The 16,961-nt window shown below is 43.5% G+C and overlaps 1 pseudogene across 1 annotated transcript; it reads left to right on the top strand.

The window, feature by feature from the left end:
• Window positions 1-754: 754 nt before the first annotated feature.
• On the top strand, window positions 755-6,998 carry LOC148045228 (1-acyl-sn-glycerol-3-phosphate acyltransferase epsilon-like; annotated as a pseudogene). Its single transcript, XR_015697197.1, has 5 exons — window positions 755-1,139; window positions 2,399-2,471; window positions 2,868-2,877; window positions 5,234-5,432; window positions 6,530-6,998. The product of XR_015697197.1 is annotated as a 1-acyl-sn-glycerol-3-phosphate acyltransferase epsilon-like (transcript).
• The last annotated feature ends 9,963 nt before the right edge of the window (window positions 6,999-16,961 follow it).

Genomic DNA, 16,961 nt, shown 5'->3' with positions numbered 1-16,961 from the left:
TAGTCCCTATATAATAATAAACAATATACAGTATAATAAATATACGTTTATTATATAATAATAAGCAATAGTCCCTATATAATAATAAACAGTGTACAGTATAATAAATACACGTTTATTATATAATAATAAGCAATAGTCCCTATATAATAATAAACAATATACAGTATAATAAATATACGTTTATTATATAATAATAAGCAATAGTCCCTATATAATAATAAACAGTGTACAGTATAATAAATACACGTTTATTATATAATAATAAGCAATAGTCCCTATATAATAATAAACAATATACAGTATAATAAATATATGTTTATTATATAATAATAAGCAATAGTCCAATCCATTGTTTACCAATCCCTCCTCCTGCTTTGCTCTACTCTAAGTCCACTTTATTCTCTCCTTTGACCTAACTTTAGCGGCTACTCCGGGAGCCGCAACAGGGAACTCCGAGCCGCACATCTCCGCACTTGGCGCCTGTCGAAGAGCGAGGCGCAGCGCCGCCGTTCAGCCAGCCAGCCGGCCGCCCGCAGCCCCTCCGTCCCGGCCCCGCCGTCTCTTCGCGCCTTTGCAAACTATACAAGCCATCCCTGCGGGAGAGGAGTAAAAGCAAAGGCGGAGGAAGCGGCTCCTCGGCGGCTCCCGACGCCCGAAGCGGAGCTGGGTTTGCAGCCGACACCGGGCGTGGGAAAAGGTGAGCGGCGGGGGGGGGGGGGCGGCGTGGGAAAAGGTGAGCGGCGAGGGTTCCCCGAGGGGTCCGCCTCCCCACCCGCCTCTGCTGCCTCCACCTCGGCTGCGGAGGTCCCCCTCCTCTCCCTGGGCAGCAGCCGGAGCCGCCGGTGGTGCGAAGGACCCTTAAGGGAGCCGCAGAAGCCGCAGCGCGCCCCGCGGAGCAGGAGGAGGAGGAGGAGAAGATGCTGCTGTCGGCGCTGCTCCACGTTTACTCCCTGCGCTACGTGCTGCCCGCCGCCGTCATGCTGGGCACCGCGCCCACCTACATCCTGGCCTGGGGGGCCTGGCGGCTGCTCTCGGCCCTGCTACCCGCCCGCTTCTACCCCCGGGTGGACGACCGGCTCTACACCCTCTACCAGAGCATGGTGCTCTTCTTCTTCGAGAACTACACCGGCGTGCAGGTGAGGAGGGAGGGCGGCTCGCCCGGGCTGCGCTGGGGCTGCCAGACTCAAAGGGGGCAAATGGGGGATAGGCGCCCCTGCAGGCTTCCCAGCCCCCCCCCCCCCCAGCAAAGGAGCCCCCCAGGAGAAGGCTTTGAGGGGGGGGTCTAGTTGAAGGTCTGTAGGGAGAGGCAGAGTCCACTTACCTTACTCAGTTCAAAGTCAACAGCATTGCAAATATTGGCAGGAGGAAGAAAGCCAGCATTGGCCTCCCTGGTCAGGGTCCTCTCCTCCACCTAGGATAGCAATAACACTTAGCAATGGCACTTATACAGTGCCGGATTTAGATGAAAATAGGCCCCAGGCTATTCCACTTATGAGGCCCTTTCACCTCCCATTTTTAAGTTTGTAAATTACATGAGAGACAATAAAATACATCATTACTGTGATATATCAAGATATATCAATATATATAGCTGGCCTCCCGACGGAGGGTGGCTCTGCTCTGCGGCAAAGGCAGCGAGGCCAGCCGCCTCCCCTGCTGCGCTCAGCTGCCCGGCTCGGCCCCCTCACCCTCACCTGCTTGGCCGCTGGTGGGCTCCGTGTCAACGGGATGGCTACTGGGAGCGGCCAAGCCTCTTGCCCGATCGCTGGTGCCGGGAACGTGGCCGGGCTCCCCAACTGCCACGGCGCTGGAACGATCTTAATCAATACATTTTTATGTTTGTTTATTAGTCCTATGCATAGAATTTCTCCTTATTTTCGGTTCAGTGTTTGAGTGTTCACTGTTTTTAGAATAGTGTAATTTTAATTTTGCTAACAATTTGAATGGAGGCCCCTCTTGATCTTGAGGCCCTAGGCTGAAGCCTAGTTAGCCTATAGGAAAATCTGGCCCTGCACTTATATACCACTTTATAGTCAGGGGTGGGTTCCTGCCAGTTCTAAGCTCTTCTATAGAAGAGGTTCCACAAATCTACAGTGCCGTTTAGAACCGGTTCCAGCTCCCTCCCCCCGCCCGTCCGGACATCATCAAGATGAAGAGCAAGAGGAGGAATTCTGGGAGTTGAAGTCCACAAGTCTTAAAGCTGTCAAGTTTGAACACCCCTGGGGTTTTTTTTTTCTAAAGGGTTAGGGGTGCAAGGGTCTTGTAACTTGACAGCTTTAAGACTTGTGTGGTATATACTTTCGGGCTATATAAAGAAGAAACAATAGTTAACGCTTGATTTTAAATTTATTTCTATACAATTAAGATAACAAAGTTATTTTTTCTCCTTTTCTAGGTAATTCTGGATGGTGATTTGCCTAAAAGTAAGGAGAACGTGGTATATATATCGAATTATCAGGTAAAGGTTTGTACATTGCTGGTTTCTCTTTAAGGCGTTTTATGTAACATTAATAATTATAATGCTGCCTGATATGCTGCATAGCATGAAAGAATCTAATAAAATAATAAAAGAGCCGAGGTGGTGCAGTGGTTAGGGTGCAGTACTGCAGGCCACTTCAGCTGACTGTTATCTGCAGTTCAGCAGTTCTAATCTCACCGACTCAAGGTTGACTCAGCCTTCCATCCTTCCAAGGTGGGTAAAATGAGGAGCCGGATTGTTGTTGGGGGCAATACGCTGACTCTGTAAACCGCTGAGAGAGGGCTGAAAGCCCTATGAAGCGGTATATAAGTCGAACTGCTATTGCTATTGCTAATAATATAGGACCCAGACTGGATTGGTCATTAGGTCTCAGTGACCAACCCAGATTGGATCCTGTAACATTATCCAGTGGTGAAATTTAAATTTTTTTACTACTGGTTCTGTGGGTGTGGCTTGGTGGGCGTGGCAGGGGAAGGATACTGCAAAATTCCCATTCCCACCCCACTCCGGGGAGAAGGATATTGCAAAACCTCCATTCCCAGCCCACTGTGGGGCCAGGCAGAGGTGGTATTTGCCAGTTCTCTGAACTACTCAAAATTTCCACTACTGGTTCTCCAGAACCTGTCAGAACCTGCTGAATTCCACCCCTGATATATTCGCCTTTCATTCATAAAATAATTATAAACATATAGGGGGTGAAGTAGAACTATAGGTAATCTTCACTTAATGACCATGGTTAGTTGTTCAGAGACTTGGTTATCCAGCAAAGTGGTCAATAATCCCAGCATTCCCCACTGTGCCGTTACAGGACCTCATACGTCCTTAAGTGAATTGAGTCCATCTCCATGCCTGTGAAGTGTCTAGTATATAAAAATACTATATCTCAATAAAAGGACCCATATAAAACAAGTACACAATAAATTAAAAAAATTAAAAGCAAGGGAGGGTCTTCAAGATGCCAACCAATCCAAAGTTTACAAGCCTCATGTGAATTGGCAAACTCTTTTAAAAGGCCAGGGGTGTGGGGTCTTGTCTCACTTCGGGGGGGGGGAAATATTTCAAACCAAACCGGTTGGAATGGGATTAGCAACCCACCCCTGAGCCATGTATACTATAAAATACACGGAAGTGTTGATTTCATGCATGATATTATCTGCATTCTTCTTTTTCTTCTTTTCTCTTATATCTGTAGCTACAAAGGAATTTGACGGTACAGCATTTTTTCCTTATCTATTTAATTTTTCTGAATATTAATCTTCTAAACAATCCATTAATACAGTACATGATGACGCAAAACTGGTTTTTTATTTCTTTAAAACCATGTTGTGCAGATTTTTTTAAAAAAATATTTTTATGCAAGTGGAATAACTCAGTGACTGCATTAATAACGCAATGCTGGAAATCATGCTTGCTGGTATTTAAGAAATAATACCGTACTGGCTTAATGAGAAATCTCCAATGCCAAGTAATATGTATATTTTACTCTCATTTTTATGCCCGAACCCTGTGCCAGATCTGCATAAACACGAAAACACTTCCTCTTCTTCCTGTTGATGCTGTGGTAGTGATGTCACTCGCAGTCAAGTAAAATTTCCCTGTGACAGTTGATTACAGAATTGTGATGGAATGTATATTTCCTACCTCCAATAAACATCCTGTTGTGGAATGTGTGCATGTTCTGAATATGCAAAAACAGAACGTTAGTTCAAGGAAAGAACGCTAGTAAACACATCTGAAGCTTTGGTTTTGAGCCACAAAACAGGTCCCTAAATCATTGGCAGAGGAATAAGTTTAAAAATTAATAACAGATCTTTAAAAAAGATCCTTTGACAACAGTTTCATATTGCTTCAAAAAAATTCTTCCGTACAGAGTACAGTAGATGAAGTGATGGTATATATGTATCAAATATAGGGGTGTTTTTTTTTTTTAAGAGCCGAGGTGGCGCAGTGGTTAGGGTGCAGTACTGCAGGCCACTTCAGCTGACTACTATCTGCAGTTCGGCGGTTCAAATCTCACCGGCTCAAGGTTGACTCAGCCTTCCATCCTTCCGAGGTGGGTGAAATGAGGACCCAGACTGGCGCCCTGCAGGAATAAGGCATGTACATTCATTGTCATTTCCATTGTTAGTGAGCATTGATTTTAATAGTTTGCTGAAACATACATAAGTGATCTAATAGGTGCAGGTACTCCTCGACTTACAACAGTTTCGTGACCGTTCAAAGTTACGACGGCATTGAAAAAAGTAACTTATGACCATTTTACACCTGACCATTGCACCATCCTCTGGTCAGGTGATTTACATTCAGATGCTTGATAATTGACTCAAATTTACGACGGTTGCAGTGTCCTGGGTCATGTGTTCCCCTTTTGTGAGCTTCGCACAAGCAAAAACAATGTGGAAGCCAGATTCACTTAACAACTGAGTTATTAATTCAACAACTGCACTGATCAACTTAACAAATGTGGCAAGAATAGTAATAAATTGGGGCAAAACTCCCTTAACAAATTTCTCACTTAACAACATAAAATTTGGGCTCACTTGTGTTTGCACGTTGAGGACTTCCCTGTGCTTTGTATTCCAAAGAGAAACTCTTTGACTTAGATAAATTTTCCTTGACGTATCCACATAGAGTCAACTGTCTTTGGGTTAAAATGCGCGCTTTTTTCTCTCTCCTTTTTTTTAAAATAGAAAAGTATTGTAAAATAAAAACAAACCTTCATGTTCCTGTTGCTGCAAAGCCAAATTTAAGAGCACAGAAAGCTGCTTGCAGCATGTAAAATGCTGCTACGTTATTATTTTTTATTCTGCTTTATTCATCATTAAGAATTATAAATGTAATCAACTTGTTTATATAGTAGCCCAGTGGAATGTACGTGAAATGAAGTGCCGGATTTAATGAAAAGAAAATGAGGAACAAGATGAAAACCAAGATGAAAGCAAAAAGTCCAGTAAGCTTCTTTATTTCTTCTTTATACAGTATATATGTTCTCTCCCACCACTCCCCATTGTATGTGTCTGTGTGTGTATGCTTATATTTGTGATATCAGGTTCTACAAACGCAAACTTCAAGAGTCAATTCCCTTTTCAGAATCAAATGCTGCTTTATACTTTTCTTCCACGAAGTCAGGCAGGTATTGTAAGCAGTTCTTTTGGTTTAGTTGCTGGAAAGATAAACATTTGTTCTTTTCCAGGAAAAGTCCTGATATTCAGACGCACACCTGTGTTTGTATAGAAAAATTAGGCTAACACCTCTTAACTGAAATTAAGCAAAATTTATTTAGAGAGAAAGTCTAAATTTAGTTTAAACTAGCGTATACAACTAGCAAATGTTATAGGAGAGAAAGTCTAAATTTAGTTTAAACTAGAGTATACAACTAGCAAATGTTATAGGAGATGGACGATTGGCCCGAGATAATAAACTGGCTTTTGCTTTTAGTACAGCAATTCTGGCTGAGCTCCATGTTCTTTCACAAATTATATTTGCGAGAACTGATAGGAGCACCAAGTGATTGTGTTACGATGCAGGGCTGGGAGAAAAGGGAGATGTTTTTGACTGGAGCAACCTCATTGAAGCCATGGCACGACAAAACCGCGCTCGTCAAAATAGCGGTGATAAAATCGCGGCGCTAAAGCCGCAACGTCATCACCGCGCGTCATCACCACTGCGACAACAGCGCGGCAACAGAAGGGCGCTTTAAAACGGTGCCGCGGCAGAAAGCCGATTTCAATTAAGGTAAGGGTTAGGATTAGGTTTAGGGGTTTGTTTTAGGGTTAGGTTTAGGGTTAGGGTTAGGTTTAGGGTTAGGGTTAGGGTTAGGGTTAGGGTACTGAGTGCTTGGGAATGCACGGATTTGCCCTCCACGATTATGTCATCGCGGTAGGGTCGCATTTTTCCTTAGCGCTTCGAACGGCACGAATTAGTCTTCGCGCTTATGTCTCCGCGGATAAGGGCTTCGCGGATTTGTGGTGGAACCCATTGAAGCTCAGTCTTAAGGCTGAATTGTTTAACTTAATGAAACTGCCCTATATATGTTTAATTCCACAGATATATTTTGTGATTTATCCAGAAGGAGAATTTTACAATCCAGTACTGCCCAAAGTAATTGCATAGAGACAGTCATATGCTGAAAAGAGAGATAATGAAAACTACCAAGAGCTGACAAGCTCAGTGTCTTTAACCGTTGAGCCATCCCACCCCACCTAATTCAGTTTACTGAAGGTCAAAGAGATAACAGCCAAAGCATGCAAACCAAAACAGAATCTCTTGACAGACAGATGCCTGAACAGTTTACTCTTATCAGAGTGCAAAGAATAGCCCCAAATCAGTCCAAGATTCCAAGAGCCGATTCAGAAGAGCACAGGCATAATTCATACGAACTGTCATACAAGAGCCAGAGATTAAATAGTTGTTTCCAATAAAGGGCTATAATTCAAGGCTGCCTCTTAAATCAGGCTGCAGCCAACGGTTGTTAATCAAGACATTTACTCGCTTGACAAGATGCTTCATAGAAGGGCCCTGTTGTTCTCTTGTCTACTCATCAGGCTGCTCCAGCTGTGCAGGTTATGCCTCTTTTTGATGGGCCTTATGTGATCCATGTGGTTTACAAAACCAGTTTCAAATCAATGTTAAAAAATAAATAAATCCAGACTTCAAACATGGATCAGTTTTTAAAGATTGTTAAATAAGTTTGCCTTTAATTTTACAAATAACTGAAATTAAAGAGCCGAGGTGGCGCAGTGGTTAAATGCAGCACTGCAGGCTACTTCAGCTGACTGCAGTTCAGCAGTTCGGCTGTTCAAATCTCACCGGCTCAAAGGTTGACTCAGCCTTCCATCCTTCCGAGGTGGGTAAAATGAGGACCCAGATTGTTGTTGGGGGCGATATGCTGACTCTGTAAACCGCTTAGAGAGGGCTGAAAGCCCTATGAAGCGGTATATAAGTCTAACTGTTGCTAATCATGTTATAACTATAATTTATAATGTTCTTCTGGATTTTAGACTTTCTTTGTAAGAAGAAGTCAAAAATTCCTATCCATATTGGTTTGGTTTATTGGATTTATATGCCGCCCTTCTCCCAAGGATTCAGGGCGGCATATAACATTAAAAAAATATATACATATTACAAAAGTTTTTTAAAAATTAAATAGAATATCCAGAACAAACCCAAGATTAACAATAACATTTTTTTTAAAAAAGTTCGATTAAAATTAACAATAATCAATCATTTATTTTATTCTGTTCAGGCCAGGCCGGCTTGCTGGAAAAGCCAACTTTTTAGGGTGCGTCGGAAGGACCGGAGGTCGGGGATTATATGAAGCTCCGGGGGGGGGGCAGCTCATTCCAGAGGGAAGGCGCTCCCACAGAGAAGGCTCTCCACCTGGGGTCGCTAGCCGACACTGTCTGGCCGATGGCACCCTGAGGAGGCCAACTCTGTGGGATCGCACTGGGCGTTGGGAGGCTACCGGTGGCAGTAGGTGGTCTCGCAGGTATCTTGTGCCTAAGCCACGGAGCGCTTTAAGGGTCATAATTAGTACCTTGAATTCATATCCGTATTGAATGAATTGAACAAAAAGACATTCCAGAAGAACAAATGTTGATGCGAAGGTGGCTTCACAAATGTTTTGAAGGGGGGGTGAAATGTTCTAAAGTCTGCTTTGCGTGCAGATACACTTCAGGCACACAGCACTGAAAAAGAAGGATTAAGAAGTGAGAGTCAGGGTGGCGCAGTGGGTAGAGTGCAGCACTGCAGGCCACTTCAGCTGACTGCTATCAGCAGTTCGGCGGTTCAAACCTCACCGGCTCAAGGTTGACTCAGCCTTCCCATCCTTCCGAGGTGGGTAAAATGAGGACCCAGATTGTGGGGGCGATATGCTGACTCTGTAAACCGCTTAGAGAGGGCTGAAAGCCCTATGAAGCAGTATATAAGTCTAACTGCTATTGCTATTGCTATCTAATCAATCCATGTAATCTATGTATGTCTCTCTGTCTGTCTTTCTGTCTGTCTGTCTATTTATCTGTATCATCTATGTCTGTCTATCTAATCAATCCATGTAATCTATATCTATCTATCATCTATCTATTTAATCTAATCTATCCATCTATCTATATCATCTGTGTCTGTCTATCTATCTAGGCGAGGTGGCGCAGTGGTTAGGGTGCAGTACTGCAGGCCACTTCAGCTGACTGTTATCTGCAGTTCGGCTGTTCAAATCTCACCGGCTCAGGGTTGACTCAGCCTTCCATCCTTCCGAGGTGGGTAAAATGAGGACCCGGATTTTGTTGGGGGCGATATGCTGACTCTGTAAACCGCTTAGAGAGGTCTGAAAGCCCTATGAAGCGGTATATAAGTCTAACTGCTATTGCTAAGTCTTTTCTGAATCTGCAAAGGTAAATAAAATGCGATTTAGATTCGCTAGAAAGCAGGATTTCCTGCTTTCTAGCCAATATAAATCATGCGGCACAGCTGGTTGTCACACAGCTGATTGTCAGAACTACCGGTTCGGGTGAACTGGTAGCATTTTTTTACTACCGATTCGAGCAAACAGGTAGCATTTCACCCCTGTTTTGAAGTCAAGGACAAGTCAAATTGTAAAAGGCCTGGTGGTATATCCGTAGCATTTGATTTTTTAAAATTTATTTACTACTTACCTTAAGAAAATTAGTGCTGTCGTTAGAATTGCTAACAAAATTGTCTGTGCCTACACAGAGACAACTGGCAATATTCCTTCCATGGGTTGTGACTGCTGCATAGGTGCTAAACTGCTTTGTATAACATATCTTTTAATGCTTCATCACGTCATCACAGCGCGATGAAAAAAATTAAAAATTGAAATAAAAATAAAATTAAAGCAAGCTGATTCACATAAAGGTAAGGGTTAGGGTTAGGGTTAGGTTAAGGGTTAGGGTTAGGTTTACAGCATTAGGGTTACGTTTAGCGTTAGGTTAAGGGTTAGGTTTAGGGTTAGGTTAAGGGTTAGGTTAAGGGTTAGGTTTAGGGTTAGGTTAAGGGTTAGGTTAAGGGTTAGGTTTAGGGTTAGCGTTAGGTTAAGGGTTAGGTTTAGGGTTAGCGTTAGGTTTAGCGTTAGGTTAAGGGTTAGGTTTAGCGTTAGGTTAAGGGTTAGGTTTAGGGTTAGGTTAAGGGTTAGGTTTAGGGTTAGGTTAAGGGTTAGGTTTAGGGTTAGCATTAGGTTAAGGGTTAGGTTTAGGGTTAGGTTAAGGGTTAGGTTTAGGGTTAGGGTTAGGTTTAGGGTTAGGTTTGGGGGGGTTAGGGTAACGTTTTCGCTTTAATTTTACATTTATCGATCACAGCGCGATGTTTTCGTCGCGCTGTGATGACATCACGTACGCGCTTTCGTCGAGCGCGCTTTTGTCTACCGCGGTTTTGTGGTGGAACCCTAAAAATAAGAGTGGCCAAATTGCACACTGTAGTAAAATGTGTGCTGTTTGCAGATGAAGATTAAAAGATTCAGTCCCTAATGTATGAAAGGAAGAATTTGAGGCCAAAAGCTATGATTCTTAAAGGAAAGTATGTGCGATAAATTATCAGAAATAACCAGAGAATTGTATAAAAGCTTCTAACCAAAAGTATGTGATAAATAAATCTCTTTTTTTAAAAAAACTTTCTCCTTGCTCCTAGATTGCTAATAGAATTTTATGAGGCAAAAGATTCTAAAGAAATAAAGTTTCCTGGGAAAAGCGTTCACACCAAAACTAAGTCTCCAGAAAACATTGTCATCCTTATTATTTTTAAGCGGCTGGGCTGCCAGGATGCTATTGACAGAGTCTGGAAGGAAACGTGGATATATGTGAGCTTAATATGAAAGTGTATTAAAGTGTAAAAACTCTTGCACTTTCATTCAGTGGCTTTTCTCTCCTGCTGTGCACATCACATCCAATTCTTTCCTAGGTTTTCTATTAACGTTTTAAATAAAGTCTTATTCAATTGAGTCAGTCCAATTGTAAGTCCATGCTGCTTTATTGATTACCGAAGACTCAGGAGCCGGTTCACTCGAGCTTCTTGATTTCATCCTCTTGGAATTTCTTCCGTTGCTTTGAATGAAACTTAAGCGGTTGTACTCTACGAGATAACTCCCAAGTAGTTTTAAAGCTATTTGCACAAAGTCAGCCAAGCACACGGGGAACTTCCTGCACAGTCAAGTGAGGCTGCAGGGGAATTTAGCGAGAAAGTATTTGTATTTGTATTTTATTATTTGTATGCCACCCTTCTCCGGGAGGACTCAGGGCGGCGAACAATTCAAGGGGGAAAAAAAGGGGGAACATAAAAAGACAAATAATAAAAGTAGACAACAGTCGCACAACCATACATGTCGAGAGGGGAGGGAACACATCACCCCCAGGCCTGCCGGCAAAGCCAGGTTTTGACGGCTTTTCGGAAGGCCTGGAGAGAGGTGAGGGTCCGAATCCCTGCGGGGAGTTCATTCCAGAGGGCCGGAGCTGCCACAGAGAAGGCCCTCCCCCGGGTAATAGCCAGGTGGCATTGGCTGGTAGATGGCACCCGGAGGAGGCCAACCCTGTGAGATCTAATGGGTCTGTGGGAGGTAATTGGCAGCAGGCGGTCTCTCAAGTACCCAGGTCCAATACCATGAAGGCCTTTATAAGTGACAACTAGCACCTTGAAGTGTATCCGGAGACTGATGGGTAACCAGTGAAAGGATTACATTTCTGACAGATTACTTGGCCAGGATACGGTTTGGTATGATTAGATCTCAGTAGGTATATAGCAATAGCAATAGCAATAGCAGTTAGACTTATATACCGCTTCATAGGGCTTTCAGCCCTCTCTAAGCGGTTTACAGAGTCAGCATATCGCCCCCTACAGTCTGGGTCCTCATTTCACCCACCTCGGAAGGATGGAAGGCTGAGTCAACCTTGAGCCGGTGAGATTTGAACCGCCGAACTGCAGATAACAGTCAGCTGAAGTGGCCTGCAGTACTGCACTCTACCCACTGCGCCGTCTCTACTACTACAGGCCACCCAATCAAGCACAGGAAACACAGGTAGTCCGTGACTTACGTTGTTGGTCGTGACTTACGACCAACAATTGAGCCCAAAATTTATGTCGCTAAGTGGAAAAACTTGTTAAATTGAGTTTCGACCCATTTTACAATTTTTCTTACCACGTTTGTTAAGCGAGTCACTGCTCTTGTTAATTTAGTAACACTGTTGTTAAGTGAATCTGGCTTCCCCATTGACTTTGCTCGTCAGGAGGTTGCAAAAGCCGATCGCATGACTGTAAGTCACACGGGGATGCTGCAGTGGGCGTAAGTGTGAAACGTGGTCTTTTTCAGTGCCGTTGTAACTTCGAACAGTCATTAAATGAACCGTTGTGAGTCAAAGTCTTTGCTACTCAGCTAAGGTGTGCAGGAAACATACACCCACTTGCTGCAGAGTTTGTCTCCCAGTTAGTTCAGCGGTTCAAATCTCACCGGCTCAGGGTTGACTCAGCCTTCCATCCTTCCGAGGTGGGTAAAATGAGGACCCAGATTGTTGGGGGCGATATGCTGACTCTGTAAACTGCTTAGAGAGGGCTGAAAGCCCTATGAAGCGGTATATAAGTCTAACTGCTATTGCTATTAGTGCCAGGATAGTTAAAGCCCCCCCCCCCCCCCCCAGTTACTGCTGTGGTGTGTTTCCTGCACAGTGCACAACTTAGCTAACAGACTACCACAAAAAAATTATCTATTTCTTCTGCTTGGTTGGGTGACCTATAGCAAACACCTATTCTTTTTTTTTCCCTTTTACTCATATGCATTCAAGGAGGCTTTTATTCTTTTATGCATTTCTGTAGAGGTATAGTGATTTCTTACATATAATGCAACTCCACTTCCTCTTTTATTAGATCTCTTTCTTTTGAATAGTTTATATCCTCACAACAGTACATTTCAGTCCTGAGTTTAATCCCACCAAGTTTAGGCAACTCCTGTATATTATACATTCCCTTGTGTATTAGGATCTAGTTCACCCTGCTTGTTCCAGAGGTGGGTTCCTACCAGTTCGCACCGATTCGGTAGAACCGCTTCGTCAAATCTACCGAACCGGTTAGAAGAGGTTCCACCAGTGGACCCGGAAAGCAGGCCACACCTACAGAAGAGGTTCCAAAAATTTTTTGAAACCCACCACTGGTCCTTGGATAGGATTATTCTACACTGTCATGCTCCTATTTATAAAACTCAGGGCCTCTGTGAAAGGTCAGGATGACTACTGCGTTTGTGGTGCAATCAGAACATTGCGTGTGTTGAAGTTGTTTTAACGCAAACCAAAGATGCCTTTTAAAAAACAAGTTTACATCCTATTCTTATGCATGCCAGGGCTGTGTGTGAGGTAATTTAAGGTGGTTCTGACAAGTGTCGTCGGCATCTTCATATCCGGTCACGTGGGCGGCAAGCCACTCCCATCCAGTCACATGGGTGGCAAGCCACTCCCACAAAGGAGGCCACACCCACAGAGTAGGTTCGAACAATTTTTGGAACCCACCACTGGTTCGTTCCTATACTTGGAGCATCAGTGTATAGACATTTGAATCCTTTATGGATGACCCTACATTTGTTTCCTGCATCTCCTGTTTTGAGTTCCTTTTCCTTCCCACCATTCCCGATCTGATCGTTTGATTGGTTGTCTCTGCCTTTATGATCCTAAAAATCAGTCACCCTCCCCTTCCAGTTTTAGTTTAAAGCATAAGGAAGCACATTCTTCCTGGCTCTTCCCAATATTTTTTACAGATAACAGTTCTTTCAGTATGAAGTCTGTTGGGTACAATCCTCTTCATGGATGGTTATCCAAGGGAAGGAATGTTACATGTACATCCACGGTGCAGAATAATAATAAAAGGAGATGAGAAAGAACGAATTGCAGTAAGTCAAAGTACTCTTCATTGCTCCCAGATGATGAGCATTCAGAAGATTTTGGAATGATGTTGCAAAGAAATAGAGCTCTTTTTTTTTATCCGTGGGAATAGATTTGGAAGGGGCCTTAGAGAGACCCACGTTACACCTATCCTCTGCGAGCTGCACTGGCTACCGATCGGTCTCCGGATACACTTCAAAGTGCTAGTCGTAACTTATAAAGCCCTTCATGGTATTGGATCTGGGTACTTGAGAGACCGCCTGCTGCCAATTACCTCCCAAAGACCCGTCAGATCTCACAGGGTCGGCCTCCTCCGGGTTCCGTCCACCAGCCAATGCCATCTGGCTACCACCCGGGGGAGGGCCTTCTCTGTAGCAGCTCCGGCCCTTTGGAACGAACTCCCCGCGGAGATCCGGACCCTCACCTCTCTCCAGGCCTTCCGGAAAGCCGTCAAAACCTGGCTGTGCCGGCAGGCCTGGGGTTGATGAGTTCCCCTCCCCTCTCGACTGGTATGGCTGTGTGATTTTCGTGTATTTTAATTATGTGTACTGTTGTTTATGTTCCCTTTCCCCTCTGAGTTGTTCACCGCCCTGAGTCCCTCCTGGAGAAGGGCCGCATACAAATAAACCAAATAAAATAAAAATAAAATAAATAAATCTTCTTCCTGCTCAAACAGAAGACCTATTCCATTCCAGGCAAATGGTTGTCCAATCCCCTTTTTTTTAAAAAAAACTCCACGATTGGAGCCCCCACAACTTCTGAAGGCCAATCAAATATTTTGTCGGGAAATTAAATAGGTACTTGAGGAACAGGGATTTAAGCATTCGATATGTTCTGCATTCTTTTTCAACCTCAGTAGCTTCGATTTGCAGAAGAGCACTGAGTGGAGCAGAAATAAATCTCGTAGCTCAGGTCCCAGAAACTAAAATATTCCTCTTAAGGCAGGGGTGTCAAACTGGTGGCCCGTGGTTTATATAAGAGCCGAGGTGGCGCAGTGGTTAAATGCAGCACTGCAGGCTACTTCAGCTGACTGCAGTTCGGCGGTTCAAATCTCACCGGCTCAGGGTTGACTCAGCCTTCCATCCTTCCGAGGTGGGTAAAAATGAGGACCCGGATTGTTGTTGTTGGGGGCGATATGCTGACTCTGTAAACCGCTTAGAGAGGGCTGAAAGCCCTATGAAGTGGTATATAAGTCTAACTGCTATTGCTATTGCTATATGCATCACAGGCAGGCCACACCCACCCCTGCTCTACAAAGGGGAAAAACATCAGAAAATGTCACTTGGCAGCAAGTGACACCACGAGTTTGGCACCTATGTTCTAAGGCAGTGTTTCTCAACCTTGTCAACTTGAAGATGTCTGGACTTCCAACTCCCAGAATTCCCCAGCCAGCAAATGCTGGCTGGGGAATTCTGGGAGTTGAAGTCCAGACATCTTCAAGTTGACAAGGTTGAGAAACACTGCTCTAAGGCCTTTGGGGCACTCTTAATTTTTTTAAGTTAGTTAGATGGTTGTTAATTATCTGGTATTTTCTGACCATCTTGGAAATATCAGTGAGAAATTGCTGAAGAACATAGCTACTTGTTCTTCCAAGCCAGGCGTGTTCTTGAGAAAATGAAAACTACTTCAGCTTCAACCACAATCATACAAGTGCACACAACAGATACAAACTCAATGTAAACCGCTCCAAACTTTGATTGCAGAAAATATGACTTCAGCAACAGAGTGGTCAATGCCTGGGATGCTCTACTTGACTCTGTTGCTACATCTTCAAATCCCCATAACTTTAACCTTAAACTGTCTACTGTTGACCTCACCCCATTCCTAAGAGGCCCGTAAAGGACGTGCACAAACGCACCATCGCGCCCACCGTCCCTGTCCTACTGTCCCCATCTATTCGTCCCCATTTCATTCATACTCATGTTTATTCTTTTTTTAAAATTATTTTAATTTTATCAATTTCATATATACATTCACAATTATATGATCTCATAACTGTTATTAATAATATGTATTTATAACAATTTTTCCCTACTGTTGACAATATACTTGAAGATTGCTTTTTTAACATCCCATAGATCCATCTTATCTTACAACGGTCCTACTTCTTCTTCCCTCCCTCCCTCCCTCTTTCCTTCCCTCGTTTCTTCTCTTCTACTCCCCTTCCTTCCCTCCCTCCTTCCCCTTCCCTCCTTCTCTCCTTCCCTCCTTCCTTCCCTCCTTCCTTCCTTCCCTCCTTTCTTTTCTCCTTCTCTCCTTCCTTTCCTCCTTCCTTCCCCTTTCCTTCTCTCCTACATTCCCTCCTTCCTTCCCTCCTTTCTTCTCTCCTTCTCTCCTTCCTTTCCTCCTTCCTTCCCACCTTCCTTCTCTCCTACATTCCCTCCTTCCTTCCCTCCTTTCTTCCCTCCTTCCTTCCCTCCTTTCTTCTCTCCTTCTCTCCTTCCTTCCCTCCTTCCTTCCCTCCTTGCTTCCCTCCCTCCTTCCCTCCCTCCTTCCTACCCCCCTTTCTTCTCTTTCTTCTCTCCTTCCTTCCTTCCTCCTCTCCTTTCCCTTCTCTCCTTCCCCTTCCTCCCCTTTATCATGTTGATTCTTATACCTATAATTTTGTAAATGATTGACAAATCAAATAAATAAACTGCAAGAAGGAGAGAAAATGCAAGAACTCTTCAACGTTTTCCTTATTTTGCTCGCCAGCCCCCTTCCTTTTTTTTACTAAGGTATTTAGATGTTCATAAAACGCAAAAAGACTCAGCCGCAACTGTTAATTGCTGTAATTTTAGGTTGACTTAGAAAAGAATCTGAAGAGGAATAAGAATAGCAATTACATATAATGACTCTCCGTCAACTATAGCTAATGTAACCACACTGAAACATTTTCTTTCTTAACACATCTGCTTGTGCGCAAATGCACATACGTAATCTACTTTCTGTTGGAGGTTCCCAAATTGGATAAAACAAAGTAAGATGATAAAACCCCAAATCATAAAACATTGAAATCATACAAAATTCTGAAACCTTAGAAGAAGACCCATGACAGGTCTGGAAGCAGAAGCTGGACCACATCTGGAAAACATTGTGCAGAGGAAAACTGGGTTATGTTGCACTAAAGTTGATGGCAAATAGTACATAGATTTTTTTTTTAAAAAAAAAAAACCCTGGCATTGCACTGGGTTGAACATTTTGGAAGCCAATTTTATGACATGGGTTGAATTGCAGTGTAATCGAGTAATCAGTTTGATTTTCCCACCAGGATGAAAAGAATAACACCACGCGGACATCAATTTAAACACCTTTGGGAACTCTGATTTTATGACCTGCAAATGTGCAATTCTAAGTAAAAGCCAAAAAATCCTTGTTAACAACATATACATTAACTTTCCGGTACAGTTAGTCCTCGACTTACAACAGTTTATTAAGCGACTACTCGAAATGGCACTGAAAAAAGTGAGATATTGTTGCAGCAGATTGAGGTTTGTAATCTACTTACGAAAGACCAGGACTCGAGACCACGAAGGTGTGAGAGAAACAGGTTTATTTGATGCATCGAGTTCAGCGTGTTCACACACCAAAATCTGAACTGCCTGGGCTCTGCCCAGGATCCTACTTTTATGCCG

Source organism: Thamnophis sirtalis, unplaced genomic scaffold, assembly GCF_051295495.1.
Source record: "Thamnophis sirtalis isolate CommonGarterSnake01/CBP01778 unplaced genomic scaffold, rThaSir2_p1.2 scaffold_6, whole genome shotgun sequence".
NCBI lineage: Eukaryota > Metazoa > Chordata > Lepidosauria > Squamata > Natricidae > Thamnophis > Thamnophis sirtalis.
This window is presented reverse-complemented; position numbering and strand designations above follow the sequence as displayed.